A 13,577-nucleotide genomic window follows, 5' to 3' on the forward strand; every position below is an offset into this window, starting at 1 on the left:
CCACGTGTGACTCAGTTTCCATCTGGAGTCATTTCAGACTTAAAGATTCTATTTGAGTCTGAGCATGCCTGCTGTTCTTCTAGTAACATCGGTGTTAGCCAACAGAAAAAGCATTTTGCCCAGCTCAAAGAGTCCATTTTTCTATTAGGATTGTGGCTAGTGTAGGCCAGCCATGGGCACTCCTAGTTAGTGATTAGAAGCTGCTTAGCTGGATCAGATAATGCACAGGTTTGAGCTGCCTCCAAGCACAGTGCAGGGAGGTGGGGAGCTGACTGTACTGCTTTTTGATCTACCTTTTGACTGTGTTTAGTACATATGCTGGCTGAGAAATAAACTCAGGCTGCTTTCTATTGACCTTTCATCCTCTCAGTCTAATCTATGATTCTGTCTTCATTTCTCTTAATCTAACTTTTCCTTAGCCTCAGCATTCCCTCCAAGGGAAGCCCTAGATAAATGTTTTTAGACTCACCAAATGGGGTATCCTGTCCCTATAAAGTGTTCAGAGTGAAGGCTGTTAGTACAAAACACCCAATCCTCAGCTCCTCTCTTGTTATGGGGAGCTGTGAGGTATGTTCCTGCTGCCCCAGTTCCTGTCTGCCTGGCTAGCTTATGCCCCAAAATAACGACACACAAACTGTATTCTTTTAAACACTGCCTGGTCCATTATATCTAGCTTCTTCTAGGCTAATTCTCAGATATTAATCTGCATACCACCACTAGGTGTGCTTACCAGGAAAGATTCAGCATGTCTGACCTGGCGGCTGGCTGCATTGAGTCTGGCTCAGAGAGGGGAAGCCTCAGCATTCCCTCCAAGGGAAGCCCTAGATAAATGTTGTTAAGACTCACCAAATGGGGTATCCCGTCTCTATAAATCCTCAAAGTGAATGCTATTTCTACAAAACACTCAATCCTAAACTCCTCTCCTGTACCACCTTATATTCCTCTCTCTGCCCAGGCATGCCACTTCCTATCTGCAACTCCTTAGTGATAGGATTAAAGATATGAGACACCAGCATTGACTCTACAACAAACTAGTGTGACTACTGGGATTAAAGGTGTGTGTCAGTATTGCCTGGGGTGTAAGGCGGGCCATGGCATCTGTTTTACTTTATGATCTTCAGGCAAGCTTTATTGTTAAAATATAAATGAAAAAATAAAATTAAATAATTAGAAGCAAGCATCTGAGATCAAGAAGAGAAAAGTAAAACTGTTTATCACCAAAGAGTATAAAAGATATTCTGAATATAAACTGGGGAAGGTTCATCATTTTCACAAACAATGAATGATATAATTAAATTATGGTTCACAAAATCAACAATATGGATGATACCATTGACAAAACAAAGCACAAACACAAACACAAATCTACACACACAGACAAACACACACACACACATACACACACACACACACACACACATATATATATATTTGATTCTTAAAGAAGAACAAGGTTCTAATCAAAATCACTGAATCACTGGCCATCCCGCATCCTGTACACTCCTGTTCTCTCCATTACCAATAATAGAAAATGGGTTCGGTGAGAAGGGCTGTTTCACAAAATTTACAATATTCACTTTAAGTTTTCTGATGTTTTTACTTTACAGAAAATAGATTTGATTACTGAAAGCATCTCATTTTCTTTTAATAAAGAAAATTATGTCTGTTAGGATCACTTACCATGTTGTTTCCTACAATTGGTGATGGAATCCAAGTCTGCATTACAGTGAGGAAATGAAATCTTTTTAAATGAAATTTCAAGAGAACAGATTTTTAAAGAATCAGTGTACATGTAAATCAACTTGATTTACTCTAACTACTTGGAGTTCCAACCACTTCTGAAATTAAGGTTACTGCTATTTCTTGTGTATGTTTGTATATATTTTTGTGTATGATACTCTCTATATGATTGCTAGAAGTGATCAAAGCTTCAGGGAGTCAGGGAGATAGAGGAAGAGAATGAGAAGTTAAAGGAGCTACAAAATGAGGTAGAGAAGCAGATAAATAAGAGTACAACCACAGGCAATGCTGGCTCAGTGATCACATCTCTTGAGGAGAAGACGGAGGCTGATGCCAGTTCCATCTTTGTTGGCAATGTGGACTATGGTGTAACAGCAGAAGAGCTGGAAGCTCACTTTCATGGATGTGGTTTCATTCAACTGTGTTATTATAGTCTGTGGGAAATTCAGTGGCCTTGCCAAAGGGTTGGCCTATGTAGAATTCTTAGACAAAGAGTCAGTGAGGACTTCCCTGGCTTTAGATAATTCCCTGATTAGAGGGAGACAGATCAAGGTGATTCTCATCAGCACAACAGACAGGATACCCGTGTGCCCAATACCGGGCCTGAACTACCAATTACAACAGCTCCCAGTCTGAATTCTACAGTGGATTAAACAGCTGGCCCTTGGATCAAAAAAAAAAAAAAAGAATTTAAAAAAAAAGAAAAACAGAAGGTGGGAATTTATTTTTTAAAAAAGATATACTGTGGAAGGAGGAGAATCCCATAACTAACTGAGGAGGGACCTGCTCTGGGCAGTAGGGCAGGTCCAGGGAGTAAGGCAGGGGTGACATATTCCCTATGGAGATTCGATATGGACACTTCTCAAATGTGCAACCTGCTCCCTATTTTCCTGCTCCACTTCACTCTCTTTGGGCCTGCTCAAGGGTAGGTGGGCACGGATGGTAGGAGGCCTTTTTTTTTTAATCTAGAGCTCTGGAAAAGTACCAATCTGTTCAGCTTCTTTCCTTCCCTCATCTTCTCTCTGCCTTTTGCAGTCCCTGCCTTCTCCTGATTTCCCAGGTCTAGGCACACCCTACCCTTCTTTCCTCGGGGCTCCTGCCTCTCCAGATTGTCTGGTGAATTTTTTTTGGTTCCTTTTTGTTTATTTTTCTGTCTTGAATGTCTTTCTTTGCAGATTTTTGTAGCAGAAAGAACTCACTCCCAGTGGATTCAGTGTAAATTCCACTTACCCCTGGGGAAACACACTACTTCGTTTTGGGAAGTTTTGCACTGTTGTTTGTTATTGTTGTCTATCACATTGTTTTGTTTTATTTTTTGTTTGCATTTTTCCCTTTTATTTGGGGGTAATGGGAAGAATTGTGAATAAGGAGGTGGGAGCTGCATTTTGTTTATCTTTTAAACTCAATCACAAGGGATGTGTTTTTTTTAAAATAATGTGTCATGAGGAAAGTTGTTTATGAAAAAAGGAAAAAGATTTAAAATTTATTTTCTCCTACATGGATTATGGCCCAAGATGTGAATTATGCTCTATCTACCTGCCCAACACAAGGCACATCTGAGAAATGTCTGCAGATGAGAAACTCCTTTGTCCCCTCGAACTAAGCTTCACAGGATCACACCATTGCAGCTAGTGGCAGGATCACATTAAAAGCATTCTAATCATGCATTGCTAGAAGATCAATATCATCATTTCCTACCAGTTCCTAAACTACTTGTAATCTTTATAACACAAATCTGAAATTGGAATGCAATATTGAGAAGTTCGGGAATCTAGACCTTCAGTTTTCTAATCTCTCTTCCCACTACACATCAAGAGCAGTGTCCATGTGTGCACTCTGGACAATCACCATCATATCCTGAATTTCCAGAGACTCCCCTACCTCAATAAATTCATATACAGGGAGGCTCAGAGGACAAGGAACACTGCTAACATGAACCACATGGACCAACATAACTATAGTCTGCCTCATGATCAGTCCAAATCACAGCAGAAATGACAGTTCAACAGACCCAACACTCACCATGGTATAGCTTGTGATCTTCCTTACTACTTCTTACAGCAGAGGCAGAATAGAATCATGGAAAGAACCCACAAACTGTCTGCTACTAGTACTCCCCATTGTTAACCCTTCCCAGAATTCCTCACATACTAGGGCCACCTAGCTGGGCCTCACAATATTAGCAGCTCCTCTATCAGAGGATCAGAGATCAAATGACTCAGACAGCACAGTCCTTCCAGTTCTGCCCTCCCAGCCCAGCATACAGTGCCCTAGTTTAGAGAGTTTGTATTTATTTTTTTTAAAATATTTATTTATTATGTATACAATATTCTTTCTGCGTATATGCCTGAAGGCCAGAAGAGGGCACCAGACCTCATTACAGATGGTTGTAAGCCACCATGTGGTTGTTAGGAATTGAACTCAGGACCTTTGGAAGAGCAGGCAATGCTCTTAACTGTTGAGACATCTCTCCCACCACGAAAGTTTGTATTTAGTACACATTATTTGATGCTCCTACAACACATCCTGTTTCTCATCCAAAGCACAGGGTCCTTTGTGTGCACATTGTAATGCACACTCACTTTCCAGTGTAGCCATTCCATTGCCTCAGAGATGGAAAATCCTGAAGAGAAACACAGGTCACATTCATAAAGGAATCACTGTTCCTGTGTAACTGTGGTCACTTTGTAACTGTTGTTAAAGAAAAACAGAACAGGAATTAGAAAAAAAATCAGGATCATGTTAGGGCTTGGATGGAGCAAAGAAAATGTGAATATGATGCAGTTTTAATCTCAAAAATTATTTTGAAAAGTTGAAATAGGCCACGTGCTCAAGAGACTAGGGATTTGTATTAGAGCACAATAAATATTTGTCATGTATTTTCCCTAAAGATGAAGATCTTAATCCAGAAAAGTAACAGTCCTGTTAAGCAGGGACACATTTTACCCAGATCACCTATTTTGGATGAACTATTGTAATATCGTAATTAGGTTTCAAGATAAGGTCAGTCCCACACCCAGATTGCCATTGTCTGTGGACTGCAAACAATGGTCAATCAGGATAATAATACAGCATCACAACATTACAACTGATCAATCAGGGCTACCTGAATCCATGTAAGTAATCTCAGTTGAAGGAAGAAAGCTCTTACCTGTAGGCCAACCTCTTACTTCCTGCACTGTGTCTCCACCAGCTTCAAAGTTGGTCATTGAGCTCAAAACTTTTTTTTTTTTTTTTGGTTTTTTGAGACAGGGTTTCTCTGCGGCTTTGGAGCCTGTCCTGGAACTAGATCTATAGACCAGTTTGGTCTCGAACTCACAGAGATCAGCCTGCCTCTGCCTCCCGAGTGCTGGGATTAAAGGCGTGCGCCACCATCGGCAGGCCTTGAGTTCAATTCGTATACCAATCCCTCTTCATTTCTAAGTCCCCAATAAAAGCCAGAATGATTAGCAGACACTCATTAACTGCTCTATTTTTCTTTCTCACTGACTAGTGAAGGACAAACCTGGAAGGAGTTGCAGGACTATCTTCCCAGAACAGGCAACAGAGGCAGGATTAGGTGTTTAAAATAATTCTCAATTACATAGCATGAGGCAAGCCTAAAGCATAGGAGACATTGCTCTACTTAGAAATCAACATAACTTGAAAGAAATGAAATGAAACTATCAATGATTTAGAAATATTGGGGAACAGAAACAGATAGAGATAAGAGCAGCAATACACTTAAAGTTTTGAAACTGATACCAAAAAGTGATTTTTAAAGTGATGATAATAATGCACTTTTAGCTGGGCAGTGGTGGTACACGCTTTTAATCCCAGCAATTGTAAGCAGAAGCAGGCGGATCTTTGTGAGTTTGAGGCCAGCCTTGTCTACAAGAGCTAGTTCCAGGACAGGCTCCAAAACCACAGAGAAACCCTGTCTCGAAAAACAAAAAAAAAAAAGAAAGAAAGAAGAAAACAATGCCCATTAAAATTCCAGCAAAATTCTTCAAAGACTTCAAAAGAACAGCACTCAAATTCATATAAAAAGCAAAAAACCCAGGATAGCCAAAACAATCCTAAAAACTAAACGAACTTCTGGAAGCATCACAATCCATGACTTCAAGCTTTACTACAGAGCTGAAAACAGCCTCGTATTGTCATAAAAACAGACAGGAAGGGGCTGGAGAGATGGCTCAAGGGTTAAGAGAATTGTCTGCTCTTCCAAATGACCTGATTTCAATTCCAAGCAACCACATGGTGGCTCACAACCATCTGAAATGAGATCTGATGCCCTCTTCTGGCCTGCAGGCATACACACAAGATAGAATATTGTATACATAATAAATAAATAAATATTTTAAAAAAAAAGAACAGACAGGAGTACCAATGGAGCTGAATAGGTCTGATCTCCAAAATAACAAAGAACTCAAGATATTGGACATGAGAAGAACTCATAATCCAATAAAAAAAAATGGAGTAAAGACCTAAACAGAGAACTCTCAACAGAGGAATCTAAAATAGCTAAAAGACACTTAAGGAAATGTTCAATATCATTAATCAGAGAAATGCAAATCAAAACAGCACTGAATGGCCAGGATTACAAACACCCACGAAAACTTACAGTAGTGGAAAGCTACACAACATGTGAGATGCCTTTGATAACCTCCACAAATTTAAATATAAATTCAGATTATACTTAAAGCTTAAATGCAAAGTGCTCGATATTGAGAAGATACTGGAGAATCTAGGCTTCACTGAGTTTGGCAACTTGTTTCCATGAATGCAAGAACACTCTTGAAGTTGACTAGGAAAGTGTTTTTACACACAACTTCCTTCTCCCAATACTCTAAGGAGCAAATCCACAGAGCAAAGTTATTCAGAGGCCTGCCCCTAGGTTCAAGAGTTAGCAGGGACCATGAGGAACTTCACATACAGGGAATATGGCGACAGGTTCCCACCCAGAACCATGGAGATAATGCCATAGTGTTTTCCACACCTCACCCTCTGCTCCTCCACATCAGGAGAGAGCATTTCCTCACTCACCATGTTGTGCTTCTCCATTTTGCCAAAGTTCTCAGCGCATTGTCTCCCTGCAACAACTGCACCTGAGAACAGGAATCCACTGGAGCCAGCTCCTCTTCAAAGCCAAGACTAAAGATGGCTGCCTGGAAGAGACATGCACTGCTTCTGACTGGCAGGTCACCTGGAGGGCATGATTGGCTAGTGAGTCCTGAGTGACAAGAGCACCTCCCATAGGGATACAGTGTGCTTAAAGAGACAGAATACTGGTTCACCCTAATAGAGAACTTCTCCAGATCAGAGAATACATACATTTTACTAGCTCTTACCCCTGGCTACGAAAGCAATAAATGTCATCCTTTTTGCACTTCTAGGAACTACCTTTTTTTTCTTTCAGCACACTACCTGACTGTATGGTGCACTGTGCTAGGTGGGTGGAGTAATTTCTCTCCCACAGAGGTAAGGATGCCTAGAATACTAACAATTAAGGAGAGTTTTAAAGTTACAAAATGAAATATTTGTTCTGTGACTTCATTCTGATGTCAGATGAATGGAAGGTACTTTTTACATGGTTTTTACATAACAATAAAGAGAAAAGCAGGAACCAGATCTCAATCAAGATGATTAGTCTTTCCCCCATCAGAAAGCTGGATAATGGCTCCATTGCTTTATGGGTTTTATTCCTTAAATTAGAAGCAAACTCCAGGCAAATGAATAATAATAAAAAGAGTAGTGTTCATGGAAATTTGAAAATGTAGAGAATAATGGAGCTAGAAAGAATGAGCACTATTGTTAGCCAGCACATCTCACTCCATAGTCAGGTGAATAAAATATACAACTGCAGTATTTAAGATTCTCTACATGAACAGGATTTGTAGAATGAATCTCACCATGTATGTAAAAAGTAGGCTTATTAAAATGTCTCACAAGCTATTGTCCAGGTAACTTAAGAATAGCTGCCTACCAATGGCAATTGAAGAATCCAATAGCTTGCTTCTCAGCCTTTTGTCTAAGGTCAGGTGAAGATTCTAGTAGTTGTTCTGCCCCCAAGGCTCTGTGACTCAGCTGGTTTTAAGTATTCATCAAAATTACAATGCAGTAGGCTCTAATGCTAGTAAAGGAATGAGCTTGGTAGCCAGAGCTAGAGCACGGAGGCAAAACAGAGACTTTTCTTCTTCTTCAAAATATTTATATGTGACTGCTGCTACCAGAATGTAAGATGCTGAATAAGTTGGGCCATAGTCTTTGTTGGATTCAGTTGTTGTTTTTTTGTTTTTTTTTTTTTTTGTGATTTCAAGACAGGATTTTTCTGTGTAGTTGTAGAACTCATTCTGTAGGCCAGAATGGTCTCAAATGCAGAAAATCCCACTACCTCTGCTCAAGAGTGATGGTGATAGGACTGTGCACAGACATGGGTGGGAGAGATGGCTCACTGGTTAATTGTGCACAAACACCAAGCAGTTTAAGGTGGGTCTTATCATCTCAAATTATACAGATTAATGGAGGATTTTACCATTTCAAAAACTTTAGTATAATCTCTCTCAGGTATAATCAATTCTTTTTGTGTATCAGATAATCCCAGAGGTAGTCAGTTTTAACTACCAAAAATAGCCAGACATTTCAACAGCCAAGACAGAAGAAATGATAAAAAAAATCTTGCCTACAGCAGGCACAAAGAGTGTGGGAGTTGTTTTCAAAACAGTATTGTTCCTCAACAAATGAAGCATGGAGATTTTATGTAGGGAGTCTGAACATGCTCATGCACCAGCTCCCTTTCCTTAAGTATGCTCAGTTAACAAGTCCACTTCTAACCATAATCACAATGTAAAAGCAGAGATATTTAGGGACATTCTTAAATCAAAATTACGTAGGAACAAATGTAAATTAGACAAATGATGGAAAGAAATGTCTCTGGCATGTTCATACTGTACCATAAGGTCTTGCTTGAAATTCAAGTAGATGACACTGTGAAAAGTCGACTATCAATCTTGATGCTTATTCTAAAAGATAACTTTACCAACACCATAATTTTCACAAACACAAAAATAGAGAACATAAAATGAGAAAATATCAAGGAAAAGTCACCTAACAGCCCTCTATACAGTGCTTCTGGAGGAACAGTTATAATGATCTCTATTAATCTCAGAGAAAGCTGCTTTTGCTCTGAGCAGGCTGACTATGCAGAAGGCCACAGCTGCTACATAGTCTACAAACAAAAAAAAATTACACAACCCAGGAAAACAAGAAACCTGAATAACATCCAAAAAAGGAGCACCAGAGAATAGGAACAATATTACCTCTTAAATTCATTACAAATATCTGCCACTGCTGCCCATAAAAGCATTTGCAAAAATAAATATACTCAAATATGCAAGCACATACAATTAATTCAATTCACTGGGAAAAACTGAACATTTGACAGTGGGTCAATGAAATTACTTGGCACAAGTGAGAAATGTTAAGTCTGGAACTTAGCCTCTAGGCTCTGACATTCATCCCAGCAAGCCCTGGATGAGGAGTTGCATTAGCCTGGACAACAAATCCCAGCATGCCAGGTACAAGCCCCCAGGGAGGGGTCAGGACCTCTCCAACAGTGTATTTAGGTGTGATCCTAGAGGAGAAACACGTAGTCCCAGTAGGCATGGGCTCCTCCCTCTCGCCCACCTCCTGTCTCCCAACATGGGATAGGTCATCAGAGGGCTCTGTACTTAATAAAATGATGGGCATTTTGATTTGGTTTCATTTTACCTAATTGGACTTCTATGGGCTAGGATTTTTTCTTAACAAGAAGGAAACACAGATCACACAAAAAATACTCTTAGGAGTTTATTAGAGGGGATGTGCACAGGCCTGGGAAGTCAGTGTGCAGAGAGGGAGGAAGATGGATCATTCAGCTTTTACAAGCTGTCTGGTGTATGCACACAGGGGTTGACGTGGCTACATCATATGCAGATGATGGGGCTCATGCAAGTAGGGAAGGACTTAGCTGAGTAATATGTGGATCAGGCAGGAGGGAGCCTTTAACATCCCTGGGTGCCTGAGGGCTTGTCTGTCCCTACATGACCCCTAGAACCTAGGAGTATCAACTATATGTGGCTTAAATCATTATAGTCACCACCTTATCAGGTGATGTGAAATGCCCATCATGAGCTGGGTATTTCTGGATCTATCAAGTTATAAAGTAGGACATATACAGCTGCAACATGTTATCAAATGGAAGTGGTATATTACAGATCAGGACCAAGGAGGTCCTGAAGACACAAGGAAGATACATGAAGAGATGGCCAACTTCCAATGGTTTCTACTCCTGTTACTATGCATTCTGTTGTCAATAATACACCTATAGTCTATTCCCTATGATTGGTTGAATGAGAAAGAGATGACTAGGCCCTGGCTGATGGTTGAACACATCATGCAGGAACCACCCAGAACTAGACAGCTGCAGGATTACAATCCCTGTCTGGGACAACCCTGAAAGATGCTTGTGAAAGGAAATGTTCACAGTGGGCAGAAATTGAAACAATACATATTTCAATGTGGTTTATTTGGAAGGAGAAATGGTCTAATCGACAACTAGCAATGAAATAATTGATGGACTTTATCCAGTGGTTTGACTGGATGCTGAGGGGTTAGTAAGGAGCATAATTAGAAAATTGGTGAGAGAAGACATCTGAGGAAGAAGAATGTGAATAATCTCTGTGAAAGGGAAAGGAGTATAAAGACCTTTGTATTCCTTGTAAATGCTGATCAAAAGGTTCATTCAGCTAAGGAGGAGTTCAAAACTCATTGAGACAGAATGACTCTTCCATGTACAATCAGCCTCTTTTCCCAGTTATTCATGTCAGTGTCCAATGGGCCCATGACCTAAGTGGCCACATTGCCAAAATGGGAGATAGGCATGGGTCCAAGAACATGGACTTGAACTCATCATGGCTGACTTAGCTACAGTTTTGCTGAGTTGCCATATTACGCATTAGCACAGACCAAAACTTAGCCCCATGTATGACACCATTACTAGAGTGACCAACCACCAACCTACTGGCAGGTTGACTACACTGGAAAACTTCCTCTGTGAAAAGGACATTTGGGCTTCAAGTGCTCTTAAACCAACAGGCTAAAGAAAAAATAAGAACTTTAGGCAGGTTGATATATCCAGATTAGCATGGGGAAATTGGATTGTCTCATCACAATAGAGATAAGCAGGATAATATGTCCAGAATGCAGGAGATCTTTCAGGGCATCTCCTTGTGATACCAGGACTTGCCATTAAGACAAATGAGAAACAAAAGCAGTGTAATCAAAGAAGTATGACAAACGTCACATGTCCATCAGGAATGAAGGCGTGGGTCATTTCTCTAGGAAAAGACCCAAGACCTTGTGAAGTGTTTGCAGATGTTGGGAGAAATACAGAATGGGCAGCAGAGTATGGCAGCTCTAAATACCATCTAAAGTCACGTGACTATTGCAGCAATGAGAACTTTAACTGATATGAGTGCTTCTGTTGTATTTTGTTGATAATGCATTTGTACAGTTATTTCTATGTCCTTTAAATTCTATTATCATATGTTGCAACATCAATTAAGAGAATATTTCTGGTTATCAGAACTTTGAGATACTAGAATGAGACCTTGCCAATATTCTAAATATAAAATCATTTGTATTTGACATAATTATGTTATGTTTACTCATAATTAAAACCAGGTTATTGATTTTCATTTGGAAATTAATAAGGTGATATGATTGTATGTCATGTTGACAATGAATTGATTATGACAGTTGTTCTTGGTTTTCAACTTTATTATATCAGGAATGAACTACAATTCAAAACTGGAGGGCACAGTTGTGATCTGTACCTTAAGGGAGGAGGACAACCAGCCAATGATCGAAATAGTAAGGATGGATGATACTCAACTTCAATCTAGAACGTGAAGCTAGAAGGCACAACTTCAATTTGTGTCACACCTTCTGCTGGAAGGACAATGGAAGAAGAAAGATGGGGTATTATTTCTCTCTACCAGGGAGCCTTGATTGCCAGCCTCAGTAATCCCAGAGTGCTTAGAATCGGACGTTTATAGCAGGCAAGGATCTGAGCATAAAAGTTAAACTGTAAGACTTTAAGACAATCCTGAAGCCATTTTTGACAATTCTGAATCCTCTCAGCCTCTGTTCCATAGTGCTTCCCCCCCTCCCCTGGGAACCAAGGACCTAACAGCTACACTTGCAGCTACTCAGTTCCTGAACAATTACCCATATACGTATGTTTTGGTTCTGTCACCTGGGAAACAAGGTCAAATGACCTCTTACCTCATCTGATCTGGCAACAGCTATCCAGTCAATTATTGGTAATAGCCCTTTCAAATAACCCAGTCAGAATAGTCAAAGAACAACCCCCTTGCTTCTGTGGCCCCTTTAAAAGTAGACTGTACCAGTTATTCGAGGTCCCTTGGCTTCCTGAATGCTGGGGGACCCTGTCATGACAGAATTAATAAAATCCTCATGCTTTTGCATCGGCTGTGGTGTGTGAGGTGGTCTCGGGGGTGACTCCTTCTTGGTGTTTGGATGCTAGAGTCCAACATTTGGTTCCCTGACCGGGAATCGAGTCACTCCCAGACACACTCTGGACCCAATTGGAAGTATAAAGAAACGAGCTCATTTTTATGTCTGTTTGTGTATTGTGTTTCTGTTTCTTTGTAATTGTGAATCAGTAACTTGAGAATTGTACTTGCGCAGGGTCTGTATTGAAACGGGGCTAAGGGAGGAGGCAGACGTGTCCTGAGATCCCTTGCCCTAGCCCTGAAAGACGTTTCATGGGCATTTATGGGAGGGAGGGGTGACCAGGTCGCCCTAATCTCCAGGGGAGATGTGATCCTCCATCTGTATTTTTGGATCTGCTACCATGCGGCTTCTGATTTTTTGTTCTTGTGTATTTTCAGTTCTACACCAGAGTGGTGGTGAGAGCACCAGCTTCTGGTTTTGAGTTTATGTCTGTTTCTTTGTATTTTTATTTTTGTATGTCAGTTTGTTTTTGTTAAAATCCACCTGCAGGAATTCAGAACCTGGCACCGGCCTCCTGGCCATCATCAGTTCCCGATTCCAAAAGCGGTGGCTGCCCCTCCTCAAGCCTTTTGTCTCCCCTCTTTCCTGTACAGGAATAAAAGAAACCCAGAATCCAGGCACCTCCGGTTCTTCCTGATATCCAGCCAAGCATGACAGGCTTCTCCCTCCTCCTCCCCCAGAGGAAGCACTTCTTTCCTGAGGAGCCCTGCTGGTCGGGCCCTAGCCCTGAAAACTTAGGTACTCAGTGTCCACACTGGGACAGGGGAAGGATGAGAGTGACTTCCCAAACATTTCCCCTTCACTCAGTAGCAGGCCAATTGCAATACTGCCTTTTTCTGCCTCAAATCTTTACTTATAACCCTTCCTTTTCTTGGGACCCTCAGGCCGTGACTAGGCTTATAGAATCTGTTCAGGTTATTCATCAGCCCACTTGGGATGATTGCCAGCAGCTCTTACAGGTGCTCCTAACCACAGAGGAAAAACAGTGAGTTCTCTTTAAAGCTCAAAAGAATGTCCCAAAGCCAGGCGATGGTGGCGCACGCCTTTAATCCCAGCACTCGGGAGGCAGAGGCAGGCAGATCTCTGAGTTTGAGACCAGCCTGGTCTACAGAGCTAGTTCCAGTACAGGCTCCAAAGCCACAGGGAAACCCTGTCTCGAAAAGCAAAAAAACAAAAAAGAATGTCCCAGAAGCTGACAGCAGGCCAACCCAATCACCGGACAAGATAGAGGATGGAACTTCAATACTCCAGCTGGTAGGGAGCAGCTCCATCTTTATTGC

General features: G+C 40.9%; 1 pseudogene; it reads left to right on the forward strand.

Annotated features, from left to right (window-relative positions):
* Positions 1 to 1,531: 1,531 nt before the first annotated feature.
* Positions 1,532 to 12,934, forward strand: LOC121434680 (annotated as a pseudogene).
* The last annotated feature ends 643 nt before the right edge of the window (positions 12,935 to 13,577 follow it).

The sequence above is a fragment of the Microtus oregoni genome, unplaced genomic scaffold (assembly GCF_018167655.1).
Source record: "Microtus oregoni isolate MIOR12 unplaced genomic scaffold, Mior012 000044F_ref0000062, whole genome shotgun sequence".
Lineage (NCBI taxonomy): Eukaryota > Metazoa > Chordata > Mammalia > Rodentia > Cricetidae > Microtus > Microtus oregoni.